Below are 16,804 nucleotides of genomic sequence, written 5' to 3' on the forward strand. Positions count from 1 at the left end.
AATAAAATGTTAATGGGAGTGTCTTTATGCTGCCCCTGGAGAACATTTACAGGAGATATTTAGGGCCTGTAGAATGGTGAACGTCCAGTGCCTCACCTTATCTTATGAGGACAGTAGCCCTTGGCATCTGGGAAAACTCAGGGTTCAGAAGGGTAAGGTCTGGTTTGTTACACCACTGGAGGAATCTACCCCAGCCCCTCTTCACCAGTGCATGCTTGAATGACAAAATGATCCTGAGGCTCTTAGCTCTTCCACTGAGCTTCTGGAAGGACCATCTTCATGGGCCATATTTTCTCTATCACAACTACAGTGCCTTATGGTATTAAAGCAACATAGAGAATACGTATGAATAGCTGTGGCAGTATTTCAATAAAACTTTATTTACAGAAGCAGGCAACCAAACAGCAGGCCATATTTGCTAACACCTGATTTATACCATTAAGCACACTGTTTAATTCAATTGAGTATATACCTGTACGTATATATCTACATGTTATATGTAATATAGATATATATATCTATACTTACGTACATATATAATATTAAATATGTATATATACACACGTTATATAGTGAAACATAGATATTTATCTTAGGGCAACTAACTAAATGTATATATACATATATGTGCATATTGCATATACATATATTGCCTATATGTATATATGTGTGTATATATAGATATGTGTATGTGTGTGTGTATGTATGTGTGTGTGAGTTTCTTGAAGAAGGAACAAGTGCATTGATTTACATTCTAGTATAGGCACCTCATCTAATTGTGGAGTGGATACTTCAAGTAGCAGTGATATAGTACAGTTGAGTGCTTAAGGAAAATTGAAATAATCAGCTAAGATCTGATGAGTTCAGTTTGTGCTAAAGGTAATAACTCTCATCAAAGAATTCTTTGCCTAAATTCTTGGTCTATCTTTTCAATTAAAGGCCATGTGACCTAAGGCAAATTACTTAGTCTTTATGAATTCTAGTTTTCTGACATGCAAATTTCAGGGTTATTATGAGGATATAGTGTGAAAATATATGGCTCAGAATACAGCAAAGAAATCCTAAATGAACTTAGTGGGTAATGCTTTTGAAAAATAGATAAATCATTATCCTGGATATGGTATTATTTTGTATTATGGCCTAATACAGAAAATGCTTCTGTAACTCCTTCTAACAACATTTTGTCCACTTTAACTTATCTTTTATGTACATGGTTTTCTTTTCCCTCCTCAGTCTACTGTTATGTATGATACTTATAGCTACTCAAGGTGATCCAGTAATCAGATAGCTCTGATCTAAATAATTCAAAGGCTTTCTTTTGACATTAAAAAAATACGCACAGTTATGATTCCAGCTCTCCATTTCCCATCCTAGTCTAAACCAGGATAATTTCTGGCTGGTTGTAGTTAACAATGCTATATTGTACATTTGAAGTGGCTAAGAGAGTATATTTTTATAGTTTTTACTGCCAAAAAAAAATTGTAACTATGTGAAGTGATGGATATATTAACTAAACTTATTGTGGTAATCATTTTGTAGTATATACATATATCAAATCATTATGTTCTATACTTTAAACTTACATAATGTTATATGTAAATTATATGCCAGTAAAGCTGGACAGAAAGATTTCTGTCCTGTAGAGATGACAATGTTGAGTAGAGAACATTACTTTAAAGGATACGGGTGTATTCCCCCATACAACATTGATCCATTTTGTCTCAAAGTTAGAACTACAGAATCCTTTTCCTCTTCTCCAGTAAATCAGCTTTACCATCAAAATTTCTGGTTGGGCCTAAAAATTGGGAAAATATTTCAATGTTTATTACGTTCTTACATGAATCTCACTATTTTGCTGGTTTTCCAGATTCTATTGCCAGTGTTGATCATGGGTACCTTGAATTTACCACCGACTTATATACTCTTTGTGATATATATTGTTTCCTATATTTTAGTCATGATTTTACAACTAGAACTTGTTATCTGTTCCTGAATTCCATTTTTTAATTGACATGAATTTCTGAATACTTATTACACTTTAAATTGCCTGTTTTCGTGAACAATCAGCTGTTTATATAATCTATTACTAATATAAGCGTAGAATTGTGAGGCTGAGAGTATAACTGAGGAGCTAGGTCATCTCCTATTATCTTTAGAAAAGGTTAAATATGCAATCTGGCTTATGTTTCAAGATTTTAAAAAAGGATATTTGCTGAGGAAGAAAGAAATACTACTTATTCTGAAAAAAATATTCTGGGGATATGGCAATATTATAGAAGTCTCAGAAACTCTAAAAACTCTTCTATTTGATAACTGTTGAAAAAGTGGACCAATTTGTCTAATACCCTATCCATTCACTCCCCAGTTTTATATTTTTAATTACATGTACAAAAGTGTGAACAATATCAATTATTAATTTGATTTGTGCCTATCCACTTGAGTTGAAGTCTTGGAAATCAAAAGATACCTTCTGGAACAGATTTCTTTTTAAATCCTCACAGAACCTAAGAGCTCCTTATCTGAAAAACTTGCATGTAACCAGTTCATTCATTCTAATCTTCTTTTGATCTCTCTGTACCAGGCCCTTTTGTTTATGTGTGTGTGTGTTTCCTACTATGTCTGTTCCTCACTCCTATATGGTTCCCCTTGGGCAAAAATACTAATGTAATTGATATATATCCATCCAATTACATATATATATACACACACACATATATACATATAATACACATGCATGTATACATATATATTTAAAATAGATCAAGTAACCAACATAATGAATTTCATTTTTACATTTTTGGAATACACTGTACAAGGCACTGCAGAAATGTGTGATGGGGTATAATCATGGAGTTAAAAAGAATGACATTTAGGAAGTAAAAATATAGAAGGTTAAAATAGTCTATGAAAGACTTAAAATGCCAAGAAATATAAGAAGAGATGTAAAACATTGTTTAATTTATAAAGTCAAAAAGAACTGAGACAATGCAATATAAATGAGTGACCAGTTTCTAATTTCAGAAAGAAACATTTCCTTTGCATAGATGTATATTTTCTAGCTTTGGATGACACAGATGATCATAGAGCATATAGAGAGATCAGATATCCCCAGGGGAGGTGACAGATTGGAAAGAAGCTAGACATTAAAATCTGAAGTATTTGAGAGAGCATCTTCTTTAATGAAAAGAAAGCAAGCTGTTTATTAAGTTAATTGATAAAGTTTGGAGAGATTCTTGTAAATCTAGGCATTTTGAGCCTACAAAGTCAGTACAGTGCTATTCCTCTCCCAAAGTGTGTTTGAAGAGCCCTTCTTCTCTTGAATTTCCATAGGAATTAAACTGTGGCCAAGCACTGTTTTTAAACTCTGGTTTAAACAGTCTGATAGGCTTAATTCCTGCATTACATCTTAAAGCCTTTAAATGCTCATGTACATTATAAATCTTTAGAATGGAACACAGTTATGTAGCTTTGTTCTTATCAGGAAATCTTTTTTTTTTTTTTAACATGGTATGCCATGGGCTTAAGTGTTTGTAGGGATTTGAAAAATACTGATATACTATTTACCAGTCACTTAGTTTATTAGAGGAATATTATAGAACCCATTACTAATCAGTAGATTAGGGAAAGAGATCCTTTCAAACATCAAAAGAGAAATCAGAAAAAAAATGTGTTTTTTAAAATACATTTTACCTTTTCTATTATAGTTATGTGATAATATTTAGCTAAACAAATTCATTCATAGGTTTAATTTCTTTTGTCAAACTCAGAGTTAGATTTTATTTTTCTGTTTCATCTTATAATGAGGTCATAATAAAATACAAGTACACACAGTTTAAATCTGACCTGTATTGATAAAAATATACAATAATTGGCTGGGTTTTTTTTTAATTTTAAATACACATTAACTTGTATGGTGGTCCTACCTATAAATTTTATTGAGGAAAGCATTCTCTGTCTAACAATATACAATTGAATGCTTTTGTGTGATCTAATTATTAGGGAAAAAAACAGATAATAATTTCATTCTGTTTTATTTTTATTTCTGTTCTATATCTGTTGTTCCAGTAGATGAAACAATAACTAATGTTGACAGGGGCTAAGACAGCATGATTATAGCCTTTCTCCCTGGTGTTACCCTGTAAGTGTTAATCATTTCTTGGAAGGCATCTGCTACCTGAGTGACACAAACCCTTCCAGAAGAGATGTTGTTTATATTCCTAGAAATTGCAATTGCTGATGTTTCTTACTTTTGACATTCTTTTAGAAACTTTGTCCAGAGTTCTTTTTTTTTTTTTTTTGTTTTGTTTTGGTTTTTTTTCAGAGTGTATTCCCAGGCAGAAAAAATAAGTCCTAAGACCTATCTTTAGAATGAGAAGGATACAGGATAATCTGTCTTCTAGATAAACACATTCTGATGACATGAACTCTTTTGACTGACAATAGGAAAAATAGTTTTTTTTAATTAGTCAATTAAAAGTAAGATCAAACACAAGAATATTTGATGTCCTATTTTTTATGGCACCAAATATTTTCTTTCTCCTTATAGAATCAGTTATTTCATTCCATAAATGAATCAAGAAATAGATCTATCTATCATCTCTCTCTCTCTCTCTATCCATCCATCTGTATCTTCTACCTAATCTGTAAATGTCTATGCTATCTACTCTTTTGATAATATAGTTTTATTTATGCTATGAAACCTAGAGAGCCCGAACTCTGAAACTTATAGAATAAGTTTTGATGCCCAGAAAAGTGAATTTTCTGACGACATGTTAAGTTTGAATTAGTCAGTTCAAAACCATATCCTGTCACCAAAGAAAAGGCACTGTGGTTTCAACTTTATAAAACATGTAAAACATTTTAATTTAACAATTTAAATGTTTGATTTAAAAATCAATGTCAGCATAAGTAGTCACTAAAAAGTTAAGTGAACTGGAAATTTTTCCACCATTAACTGGAATAATCCAGTATTATTTCACAAATTAGGAAACTCAGACCACAAAAGGCTACATTAATTTCTAATGTTCCTGTGTCCAATATCTAATGTCAGTTATAATTCCCAGCTCTTTATTAAAGCCAATATTATTGTTATTATTTATTTTATTATTATTATTTTATTATTATTTAATTTTAATTTTTTGGCCGAGCTGTGCGGCAGGTAGGGATCTTAATTCCCCAACCAGGGATCAAACCCACACCCCCTGCAGTAGAAGTGTGGAGTATTAAACACTGGACCACCAGGGAAGTCCCCCAATGTCCCTTTTTTTATTTTAAAAATGTTCTATAACATTCCCATTCCTATTGAAAATGAAATTTTGTATTATATCTATATATAGGTAGATAACTTTTCAAAACTCAAATTAATATCTAACTATAAATAAATATAAAGTAATTTATAATAAAATAGGACATATTCCAATATGTAACTGTACAAAAATAAGAGAGAAAACATGAGGAAGTGATCAAGATCTTTTCACTTATGCCTGGAATCATCATGAATGTGACAGCTGTGAAGGCAGACTCATATCAGGTGTGTTGTACTGGATACTCAAGTACTGAGAGCAGTGCTGCCCTGGGTGATGTATTTTCAAAATTGGTAATGAGTTCTTGATAAAATTCTAAACAAAATGAAGTGAAGCCATCCCTCAGTTTACATGGAATGTGACTGCCTCCATTGTACATCACTAAGATGGAAAATTGTTTTAAATGAAATATGAAGAAAAGTCTCCTGACAGCAAGTGATCTTTCTACTCTGTCTCTAATGCCTCAAACACATGGGATGCTGGGCCTGTCAACAGCTAGATGGACCATAGCCAAGAAGGAAGAGTGTCTGTTTGTTAGTGGAAGCATTCTGTGAACTTGAATTCTAACAGATGAGCCAATGGAATATAAGGAACTGACTGTATCCATTGTCTGCTGTATAACAGGCGTGCAGTCAGGTATATTACAAATGAGTCCATTGACTACCAAATCCTGTAGGGCTGCTGAAAACTCAGGTGTTTTATTGCCTTTGATGTATCTTTGAATTCAAGAGGCACCATTCAATATTCAGATTATTATATCCAGTATTATCTTCTGTACATTTCAAGTGTCCTTGGATATTAATAGTTATTCAGATTACAATCTGAACTTAACAACTTCCTAATATTTAAATAATCTTAATAACTTTCTAATCTTTAAGGATAATAAATGAATAAATAGAAATGTAATAAAAAAGGAAAGAATAAGACAATATAATTCTATGAATCAATTAAAAATGATGACATGAAATATACCTATTTCATGGGAGATTCAGTATCTATGAAGTGAAAAACACAGATTGAACAAATTAACACACTGTCACCCAGTGAACCTGGACATTGTTGTTTTACTGTATGAAGTTCTGAATCTTATTGAAGCCTTTTGTCTTAACTGGCTTTCTCTGACACCACTCTGGCAGAGGAAAGTAAGAGCTCTTGCCTTGTTACCGTCAGGTGGAGGAGGAAGCCTAGGTCCTTCACCTAGCCTCTGTTGACATCTGAGGCAGAATTGGGACTTCTCTACTTCTGGATGGGGATGTGAGTTCCAGCTCCCCACTGGGTGTCCACTGTCACCACTGTGGAGGTGACCTCATTACCACCAGATGACATGGAAATCCAGATTCTCCTCTGTGCTTCTTCTGACACCACTCCAGTGGGGAGGGGGTGGGTCCGGCATTACTGCCAGGTGTGGGTGGAAGTCCAGTCTCCCAACTTGGCCTTTGCTGGTGTGGGTGTGGATGGGTCACAGTTTTTTTTTTTTTTTTTTTTTTAATGTGGTATTTGCCTAGAGTAGAGCAGTTACCGTCTAAAATTTTCTACCTTACTAGTTAGAATCTTGCCTGGTCTTTTGGCTTCAGAGAGCAGGCTTCTGTTCTTTTCTGTACATTTAGCATTTTGGCATTTCTGGGTTGCCAGCTTATTCAGTTCCAAGTCTGGGATATATGAGGCAAAAATAAAACCCCCGGAACTCACCACCGTGTTGTTCCTTAGTCCCAAGGTCCATAGCTGGGCTGTTTTCTCCTCTCCACCTTTCAGTCTTCTTATATTTGTTTTATATATATTTTCCAGGTTTTTAAGCTGTACTTAGTGAGAGGAATCCAGAAAATATGTCTACTCCATCTTCCCAGAAGCGGAAGTCAGTGTGCTTATAGATTTTTAGAAATTCAAAATAGAAAAAAGGATATGCCTCATATTTATTGTTTTATAAAATATTTTTAAAGATACAAGCTATGTTCTACAAGTCTCTAAAACAGCAAAATGTTTGTCTGTGTATTGACAGTAGATCTAATTGAGGTAAGATTTATTAAATCACACATGATGTGACATGATTTACTAGAATCCAAAGACATTGAAACACTGGTCCTCCATGTGAGAGAAACAAAGGTTGTGGAAATAAAGATGATGAATTGTGTTGTCTAAATTTTATCATCTTTAACTCTATGATGTGTATACATAATCACCGAGTGAATACAATAAAGTACATATGGTGATTATGACATTGCCAAATACAGGTGCCTGAGTGAGAATAAGAAGGGAGGAGGAAAAATGTGAAATTGGTGTTAGATTAAATTGTTTTAATGCCTGGCTCTGGTTATAAAGAGATGTATGATCTTTAGCAATTAAGTGTATCTGTTTGAATCTCAGGCTCTACATATTGAGCTAGGTTCAAAATTTTCTTCCAAATTTAACCTTTTATGACTCTACCATTGGTTATGTGGAACTCAACTAGATCAGTCTTTGGATATATCTTTTCACACATTAATATGCATAATAAATGATGCCACATATTGTTTATTTTAACAAACAGTTAAATTTTAAGTTTTAATAACAAAAGAGAACATACTCCCTTTCAAGAAGCAGTATGATGTGGCAGAAATTAACAAGGTTAGATTGTAGAAACAGACATGTATTTGAAACTTGCATCCTTGACATATTGTTTAATAATCGTGGGGCATTTTCTTAACCTTTTTGTGCCTTAGTTTCTTCTGTAAAATAGGACTAATATTTTATGCCTCACAGAGGATATTTTGAAGAATTAGCTTTTATTATATGCAACCTGTTACCTGACAATAGTCGACAAATATTAAATCTTATAAAACTCCCCTTGAATAATGAAAATTTAAAAAACTAAATTAAAAATTGTATAACGATATTCACCACACACATATAAATTTATATGAGCATGAATTATATCAATTAGACTAAATCATAAATTACCTCATTGCCTCTTCTATAGGATTACTAGCATCTGAAGAGTAAAATTTGTTTTTCATCTTTGTCTCTCCAAAAGCAAGTAGCCCAAAGTCTGGTACATTGCTGTATTCAGCAAATATTTGCTGAAGCAATGAGTAAATGGATGAATAAACTGAAAGAAAAATTATAACAATGTTTCCCTGAATAAAATGAAAAAGTAAACTACTTAAAAAAATAGACCAAAATTAAAACTTATCTATTTCAAAGGCCTCAGCCATCCAGAGTAATTTTCTGAAAGCTGTACAACTGATATTCCTATTTTGTAAGGTAAGAATGTTATTGCAGTAGGGTTAATGGTGTTTAGTTTTACCACAATCCCTTTGATTTAAATCCACATACATTTCAGTGATGGTTCAGCTTGGTTAGTCGTGCAAATTAAAGTGTTACTGAAGCTGGACTCTCTCCATAGAGATGTGTTCCTGGAGGAGAAAAATGGTCAGTATCCAGGGCAACTAGTGTATTCACCCAGAAAATAACAGGTGTTCCCTCAGCATGTGATGCTGATACTGATGGATTGATTTAATATTTCTTGGAAGATTTCAATTTGTTAGGCATTAGACAGAATTTTCAAAAGTAGCCACCTGTCCCACCTGCTTCATTGTAGAAATTTAAATACAAAGATGAAAAGAACAGATAGCTAAGGAAAGCCATCCTGCACACACATACACGTGTGTGTATCTATCCATATCTATATCTACCTATTCTATATCTATATGTATAAATGAGCATAATGCTTTCAGATTATTTTTCTTTGCAAACTGAACAGAAGGATAAGCAAATAAAAACGTTTAAAACATATTTTCTTTGGTGAAATAAATTAGTAGATATGGGAAGAGTAAGAGATTAAAAATTTTTATATTTAAATTCAGGAAATTCTGAATTAACTTACATGAATTTTTCTCTTCTCTGAATTCCTGATTAAACTTTTGAATTGTTCTTTAGCTGATTTTAATCTGTTTCTTATTAGTTTTACGTGCATGTAAGTCAACATGAATTTATTTAAGCTTGAGACAATATCTTGAATTTTCTTTCTGTGTTTGGCTCTTGAAAACATTTAGAATGCCAGCAAACTGATTAAAACCAATTAACTAATTATTATTTCAGCTATTTAAAAAACTATTTAAAGTAGTTTACAATAAAAGCTCAGGTATAATATGACTGTAAATAAATAACAAAAGAGTAAATTTATTCCTGAGCTTCCCAGCAGCCAAGACGTTAGGGCAACCTATTAAGTTATACAGTACTTTGATTTAGTGTAAGGGGACAAAATTGTTTAGCCAGAAAAATAGATGTTTGCTGTGGCCCTAAGATGCAAAAGATTATTGTAATGAGATCTTTTATTTACATGAGAACCTTTGAGAATATATAAAAACTAATGAAAATTAAAATGCTAAATAATTTCTACTGGCAGATATGAACAAATCACCAAAAGAAATATGGCTGGCCATCAACATGTAAAATACATTTAATAATTTTCAATTAAGTTGTTCAATTACTAAAAAGACAAGCTAATATTTGAAACTAAATGAAGTTAGTAAGATACAGGAGCTGAGTTATTGTGTAATTATTAAAGATCAAGAAATAATAAAGAAAAATGGAGGGGAAATGTAAATAATGTTAACTAAAGGTATATCTTGGAAGTAAGACTAAATTATTCATACGAAAAGGGGAACTGTTAATAACAAGCAATACTTCAGATTCTTAGGCTAGTATTTCCACCAGGATTCAAACAGAATCCTATGACCACTAATGTAGCAGCTGCAAATTTGTATAGTCAATAGTTTATCCTGCTAAGATGGTAATTCCAGACATTGAGGGCCAAAGTATCCAGGTGTTTTTCTCCAGAATTAGGCACTGGAGCTGAGCACAAGTGAGGAAGGAAGGGCAAATCACTTCATGTGGTTCTACTGGCCATTTTGGAAAACTGAGACTATTCAGCTGACTCGGCCTTCTACCTCTGGGGCTGCTGAATGGAAGGAACATTACAGGGCTTGTTAGTTGAATAAAAAATAAACACCCCAGAATAACACTGCCTTGGGCAAGAGAAAAGAGCATACATTTCTTAATTTGTCAATGATATGCTAGAAAAAGTAGAACAATTTCTTAATGCCAAATGTACAATAGAATCTCCTGGGGAGCTTTTGTGTAATACAGTAGCTGAGCCCTCCCCCACGCTCCACCCCAGGACAATTAAATCAGAATTCCTGGAAGAGGCATGGGTTTTAATTTTAGTTTCCAGTTGATTTTCATGTGTAATCAAAATTGGAATTTACCATAATAAGCTGTTAGAAACATAAAGGAAAGTTTACTCAATGTGTAATTGAATATATGCTAAATGAGAATATCTATATCTGTATGTCTATATCTATATATTTAAAATCCTAGTTTGGATCTCACTCTCCTGATTCTGAATTTCTAGGAGAGTTGGCATAGGAATTATCCCAATTTTGGTCTTCACAGTGCCTAGCACATTTTCCCCCAAATATGGAACTCTTATCATTGTTATTGGGTGATACACAGAAACATCGTCAATTTAAAGTTAATGACATAGTGTGAAAAACCATTCTATTCTTAGTGTTTTTGCAATCCTTTGACTTTGGAAGAAAAATTAAGTGTGTTGCTATATATATTTAACACCCCTGTGTTGCTGTTACTGAGAGAGAGAGGGAGAGAGAGACAGAGACAGAAAGGGCAGGGGAGAGAACTCAGACTAAACTTTGGTGGGTAATGATATTTAATTGTAATTTGATAGCATTGTTTCCATTTCTTTGTAGATATTTTGAGATTTGCATTCTATTTCTTTTAACCGTTACTGAATTTCCCTTTATATAATGAGTCAATTTAATGAACAGTTCAAGATAAATGATAGTAGAAGTTGTATTCAGATACGGGAAAAAAAATGTGAAAACATTTTTCTCCATTCAGATTTGTAAAAAAACAGAGCCTGAAGCAAGAGTTTATATTTTGATTCCTTATTAGACATGTAATCCCAGGAAGTAGTAGTGAGGGAAGAAAAGAATGGACTGAGAAGGAGGAAGAACATTTATGAAGAGGTGTGCTACAGAGCTGGCTACTTCTTAGTATCAAGTGCAATGGATTTCTTCATCTCCTGAGACCATCTTCAGAGAGACCATATAATCTATTGCACTTTAGTATAGTCCATTGGCAAGTAGTGTCAAGGAAAGGAGATAAATATATCTGCTGGCCCTTTTCTCTTGGTCAGAGATTTGACCCATGGGTTATTAATTTCCCACCATCCTGGGGAGTGGTCAGAGCCTCTAGGCACAGCCATGAAGTGAGAGCACTGTGCCCATATGAAGTTGTTTATCACATTAACTATAACCAAAAAAGAAAGAAAGGAAGAAACAAAAAGTGGTCATGAATTCTACAGCCAGCTGTGGCTGAGAGTATCCCGATGAGTTAAGTAAGGCATGTTTAATACAACAGCATTCAAGTGACTAAAGACTGGGAAACATTGTCCTAACAAGGAGTGCTCATTCAGGACAAGGGACTGTCACAAAGGCTTTATTCTGACCCTTGAAAATTTTAAATTTGTATAAACAGTACTCTTGTGTGTTTCAGTTGTTTCATAAAGGGTTTTTAATAATAGCTACCATTTAGTGGATGCCTAATTGTTTTAGTCTTCATTTGACATAATTATGACCAAAGCAGCTATTATTATTTCAGTTTTGCCAGTGAAGTAGTTGAAGCCCTGAAAAGTTAGCCAATTTGAGGTCAGAAATTAAACCACGTTCATAAGACACAAGGGTCCAAGTTCTTTCATCTGCAGTGTATCATCTTACAAGTCCATGATCGTTCCAAAAATGAATGGCCTTGCATATTTGCTACCTTTTTTCTGAACGGTTTTGTCATTAGGAAAGCATTAGCATTTTTTAGTGTGTTTTAAATGCACTGATCCTGTGCTTAGACTAGAAGATATACAAACCTAAGATTGGGGGAATGTGTTACTTAACAAATAAATGCTTCTCAAACTTTAATATTCATTCAAATCAACTGATAATCTTGTTAAAATGCAGATTCTAATTTAGTAGGTCTGGTTTGGAGCCAGAGATTATATATTCCTTAGAAGTTTCCATGCTTTTAGTAGCAAAGGTATAAATGTTGTTATCTACAAAATTTTATATTGAACTATAGATATCTGTAATGTACAGTACAAGTAGTGAGGCAATCCTCAAACATTATGTGGCAGAGTTACTCTAAATATATTAAAAATTTTTAAATCCTGAAGTTTCTAGAAGGGGAAATAGCAGCATCGGTATGGGGCAGGAGGAAGGTAAGGGGTAGCCATGCAGAAATGGTGTTACTGAACAAAGTCCGTGTGCTTAGTGCACAGTGAGGCCAAACAAATCAAAAGTTCAGAGTTTGGAGCAGAGTATGGTTTATTGCAGGGCCAAGCAAGGAGAACGAGTGGCTCATGCTCAAAAACCCCGAACTCTCTGATGGTTTTGGGGGAGAAGTTTTTATAGGCAAAATTTGGGGTGGGGGCTGCAGAGTATGTGACTTCCTTCTGATTGGTTGGTGGTGAGGTAGCAGGCCGGTGCTCCGGGAGTCTTGTGCTCAGCCTAAACTTGCCATCCTCCGCTTGGGTGGCGTCTTAGTTCTGCAGAAAAAGTCAAAGATATTGTTCTGTATATTCCTTGAGGAGCACCAGGACCCTGCCAAGGCTGCACTATTGTTTCTTAACTGCTCCTCCCTCGTTTCTGCATTCCCTCCCTTCCCTGATTAGCAGCTGTTTGAACCTGCCCTTTGGAACTCAGGGAAGGTCATGGAGGCTGAATGAAGCCCATTTCCTACAAACAAGAAACGGGGGGCACGGAAAGGCTTTGTATCCAGGAGCCCCACAGGGTCCTGTGTGGTTTCAGTGCAGAACAGAATTTGACTACAAATGCTCCTGTGTTGTCAAACAGGCCCAGCTTTATGATGAGACAGATGTAGTGAATGAAGTAATTTTTATCTAGCTCAATAAATGTTCATTGAATGAAAGGAAGACAGACTTAATTATCAATAATTACCATAGAAAAACAAGTCATAGGAAAAGTAATAATGTTACCTTGATTTATCCGTCTAAAGCCATTTAGAAAATTATGTGAAAGAAGCTTTCAATTCTGACTTCAGGTCCTCCTACTCTGTCTTCTTATATCAAACTTAAATAGAGGAAGTAAATAAAAGCAACAATGCAAGGTTCATGTCTGTAACTCAGCTCCTGGAGGCCTCACCCTGCTGATATACTGCTGTAATAAATTACACAACTGGTGTGTTTCTTTTGATTTATTACTGCAATAGATCGTGAGTGTGATGACTGACATAAACATGTTCTGTAGACAGCTGGGCCTCATGATATTTTATTTCTTTTTCCTCATTTTCAAGTGCTTAGTTTGGAAAGTAAGAAAGAAAACAAATTGACAAATGCAGGAGGATGTTTCTGAAGCAGCCTTCCCTATAGACTCTTGAAGTAATAGCTTTTAAATTGAGAAATCCCAGGGCTCTTCTTGCTTCCAGTCCCTCTCAAAGGACTGTTTAAAAAGATTCTTAGGGCTTCCCTGGTGGTGCAGTGGTTGAGAATCTGTCTGCCAATGCAGGGGATGTGGGTTCGTGCCCCAGTCTGGGAAGATCCCACATGCCGCGGAGAGGCTGGGCCCGTGAGCCATGGCCGCTGAGCCTGTGCGTCCGGAGCCTGTGCTCTGCAACAGGAGAGGCCACAACAGTGAGAGGCCCGCGTACCACAAAAAAAAAAAGATTTTTAAAAAATACGAACTCACATGAATTAGATTTTGTGAAATCAAGCTGTAGGACTCTTTTTTCTTTTTTTTTTTTGACTGTGTAAATACATAATGACAGACTTCAGCTGCATTTCCTTATTCTTTGAGCCATTATGAGCTATCACGGAAATTGGTATTACAGACATTTAAAATCAAAGTAATTACCTAATAGGCTGTTATACCCCTGCTTTGAAAAGGAAAGTATTTATTCTCTCATGAGTCCAATCATTTTCTTAAACTTAGAATTTTTGTTGAGGTGTAAATTATCACTTTTTCTTTCACCGTTGAAACGGTGGTTTGTCATGGATCCTGAGAGCATTTCTGCAGTTGTACACACTAGGCCTTGTAATAATGTATGTGTCATCTAGTCTCTCTGCAATTTGTATCTATCTGGAGAGCTGTGTGAAATGCGTGTATTATTTGATCAGAAGAATTTCTTTGTCCCTCATCAACATTTAATATTACCATTCTTTGTTTTGTCAAGAACTGTGAAGCTTCTGAGATGTTACCTCACTTGCAGAATTATGTACTTATACGTATGAATTTTGTAGAAACACAAGACATTGAGTCAAGGAAAATATTTTTTTATTGATACTTATAACCAGATCAATAGCCAGAATAAAAATGAAGAATTGGTCCTTAACATCTAGACTAGCAGCAAAACAATGAGCGCTGATAAAAGTCTTTCAAAGTGGGTGGCAAGTTACATCCCATAAACGAAGAATGGAGAGCAGTGCATTTTGTTCATTTATAAATAGCACAGAGAGAGCCATCTCCTTTCCCTCCCAACAAGAGTGAGGGGAAAAACAAAAATTTTACTCCTTTGAGACTGAATGGAGATGTTCCTGGTATCTCACCCTAACCTTTTGAAGTGTAAATACATATTTTCAAGGGCCTAAGAGTCTCCAACTTTTAAAGCCCAGAAATGTGGCAGAATGTTGGGATTTGTCCCTTTTGGCATTTAGGGATAGTGGTCAAGTCTTTCTTGTACCTTGCGGCTTAATGCAGGGCCTTGGTTGGGCTGCCATTTGGCCCTCTTGGGGAAATAAATTGTATTACCCTTTCAGATCACATAAATTAGCTAGAAAACAGCTACTAATTTAATTTTCATGGAATGTGAAAAGTACAATGTTTCTGGGGAAAGTGAAAGCAAACATTCTCTGTATTTATATTGTATACATTTCTGTGTCTCAGGAGGCTTTTTGCAGGAGCACCGAGAAATCCAAGGAAGTTTTATTTTCCCTCAAAGTCATATTATGCAGTTTTCTTATCCACTTTTAAGAGTTTAAGATTCTCCTTTGCCTTTCCTCCCTCTCCCCTTCCTTCTTTTCTTTGTGTCTTTGGCCCTATCAGACTCCCCCCGCCCCCATTCCTTTCTCTTGTCAAAGTAGAGCAGTGAACAAAACAGACAAAATTCTCTGCCTTTATAAGAGATTATATTCTAGTGGGAAGGCAGACATTAAGCAAGGTAATTACATAAATGTTCGGTAAATTAGGCAGTGATAAATACTTAGAAAAAATCATCTTGGGAAAAAGACGTTGATTATTCGAGAGAGTGATCGGGGAAGATTTCACTGAGAGAATAAAGAGAGCTAGCTAGCCAAGGGGTATTTGGTGGAAACTCATTCTAGGCAGAGAGAACTATAAATGCAAAGATCTTGAGGAGGGATTATAGCTGGTGAGTAAGAGGAGGCCTGGGTAGCTGGAGGAAGAGTGAAAGAGGAGAGCAATAAAGTAATGTATTTTCCTATTCAATATTCATTTCTCTTGTCAATCTCACATAGTACTTTGCATGATACCGTGTTGAATGACCAGCATCAACACATTAGTTGTATTAGAACTGATTAAACTCATCCACCCTCAACTGAAGAATTGTGGCTTTGTAGATGAGAATGAAAGTGAAGAACTGCGAGGGTCTTGACTGTGATAGAATAGATGTCTTTGGAGAGAGAAAAATTTAAACCACATAATTACACTCTGTCAACTTGTGTTTTCCTCCATAACAATACAGTCTCTAAAACTTGTTCATTTTTTTGTTTTAGTCACCAAAATTATTGTTCACTGGTAATTTTCAAAGATCAAGTTAAGAGGTTAGAAATATTAATCGTGAACATTTGAGCTGGCATGACTCTCCAATTTTTATTATAAAGTTTAAAATCATTATTTTTCTTATTGATGAAGAAATTTTTTTATGATTAAATTTTTAAACATCATTTATTTTGAGTAAGATTATAGAAGGCTAAAATCATCCTTATAAAATAGTTAATCATGTTTATTTATCTATTAAAATTTTATATATTTAAGATTTTTAAAATTGATGTAATTATGTTCAACCACATAGTTTTTTTCTGCTAATACAAATGACTAAAAATTTGAAGGATAAGAAATCATTTGGATCAAAATCTTGAAAATAAGGAATAAAATGAATCAAGTAAATGTGGACTTAGCAAATCCTAAAGTCTATATTGGACAAGGTTATGCAACACGAATAAAAGGTGTCATCATAGGAATGTTACAAAAACATGACATTACAAGGCTCATTACCTTGAGAGACAGCACTGGAAATTTAAACTAATTCAAATATTTGAGCAAATGGGTCAATGCCAAGAGCATCTGATTTCTTACAGCAGTGTATTCTGCTCAGTTTTCAAAATTGCTATCTCAAGAAACCTCTATTTTTTTCAGCAGCAAATCTCTGTTAATCACAGGCTGAGTAGGATGGAATATGGAACTACACTTGTGTGGCAATGT

General features: G+C 34.5%; 1 protein-coding gene across 1 annotated transcript in view; it reads left to right on the forward strand.

Annotated features, from left to right (window-relative positions):
* LRP1B (LDL receptor related protein 1B) overlaps window positions 1-16,804 on the forward strand; it is a 1,467,083-nt gene that overhangs the window by 1,130,591 nt on the left and 319,688 nt on the right. The gene's annotated exons all lie outside the window — the stretch shown is intronic.

The sequence above is a fragment of the Aethalodelphis obliquidens genome, unplaced genomic scaffold, assembly GCF_003676395.1.
Source record: "Aethalodelphis obliquidens isolate GAN/ISIS:26980383/991018 unplaced genomic scaffold, ASM367639v1 scaffold2, whole genome shotgun sequence".
In the NCBI taxonomy this organism is placed as follows: domain Eukaryota; kingdom Metazoa; phylum Chordata; class Mammalia; order Artiodactyla; family Delphinidae; genus Aethalodelphis; species Aethalodelphis obliquidens.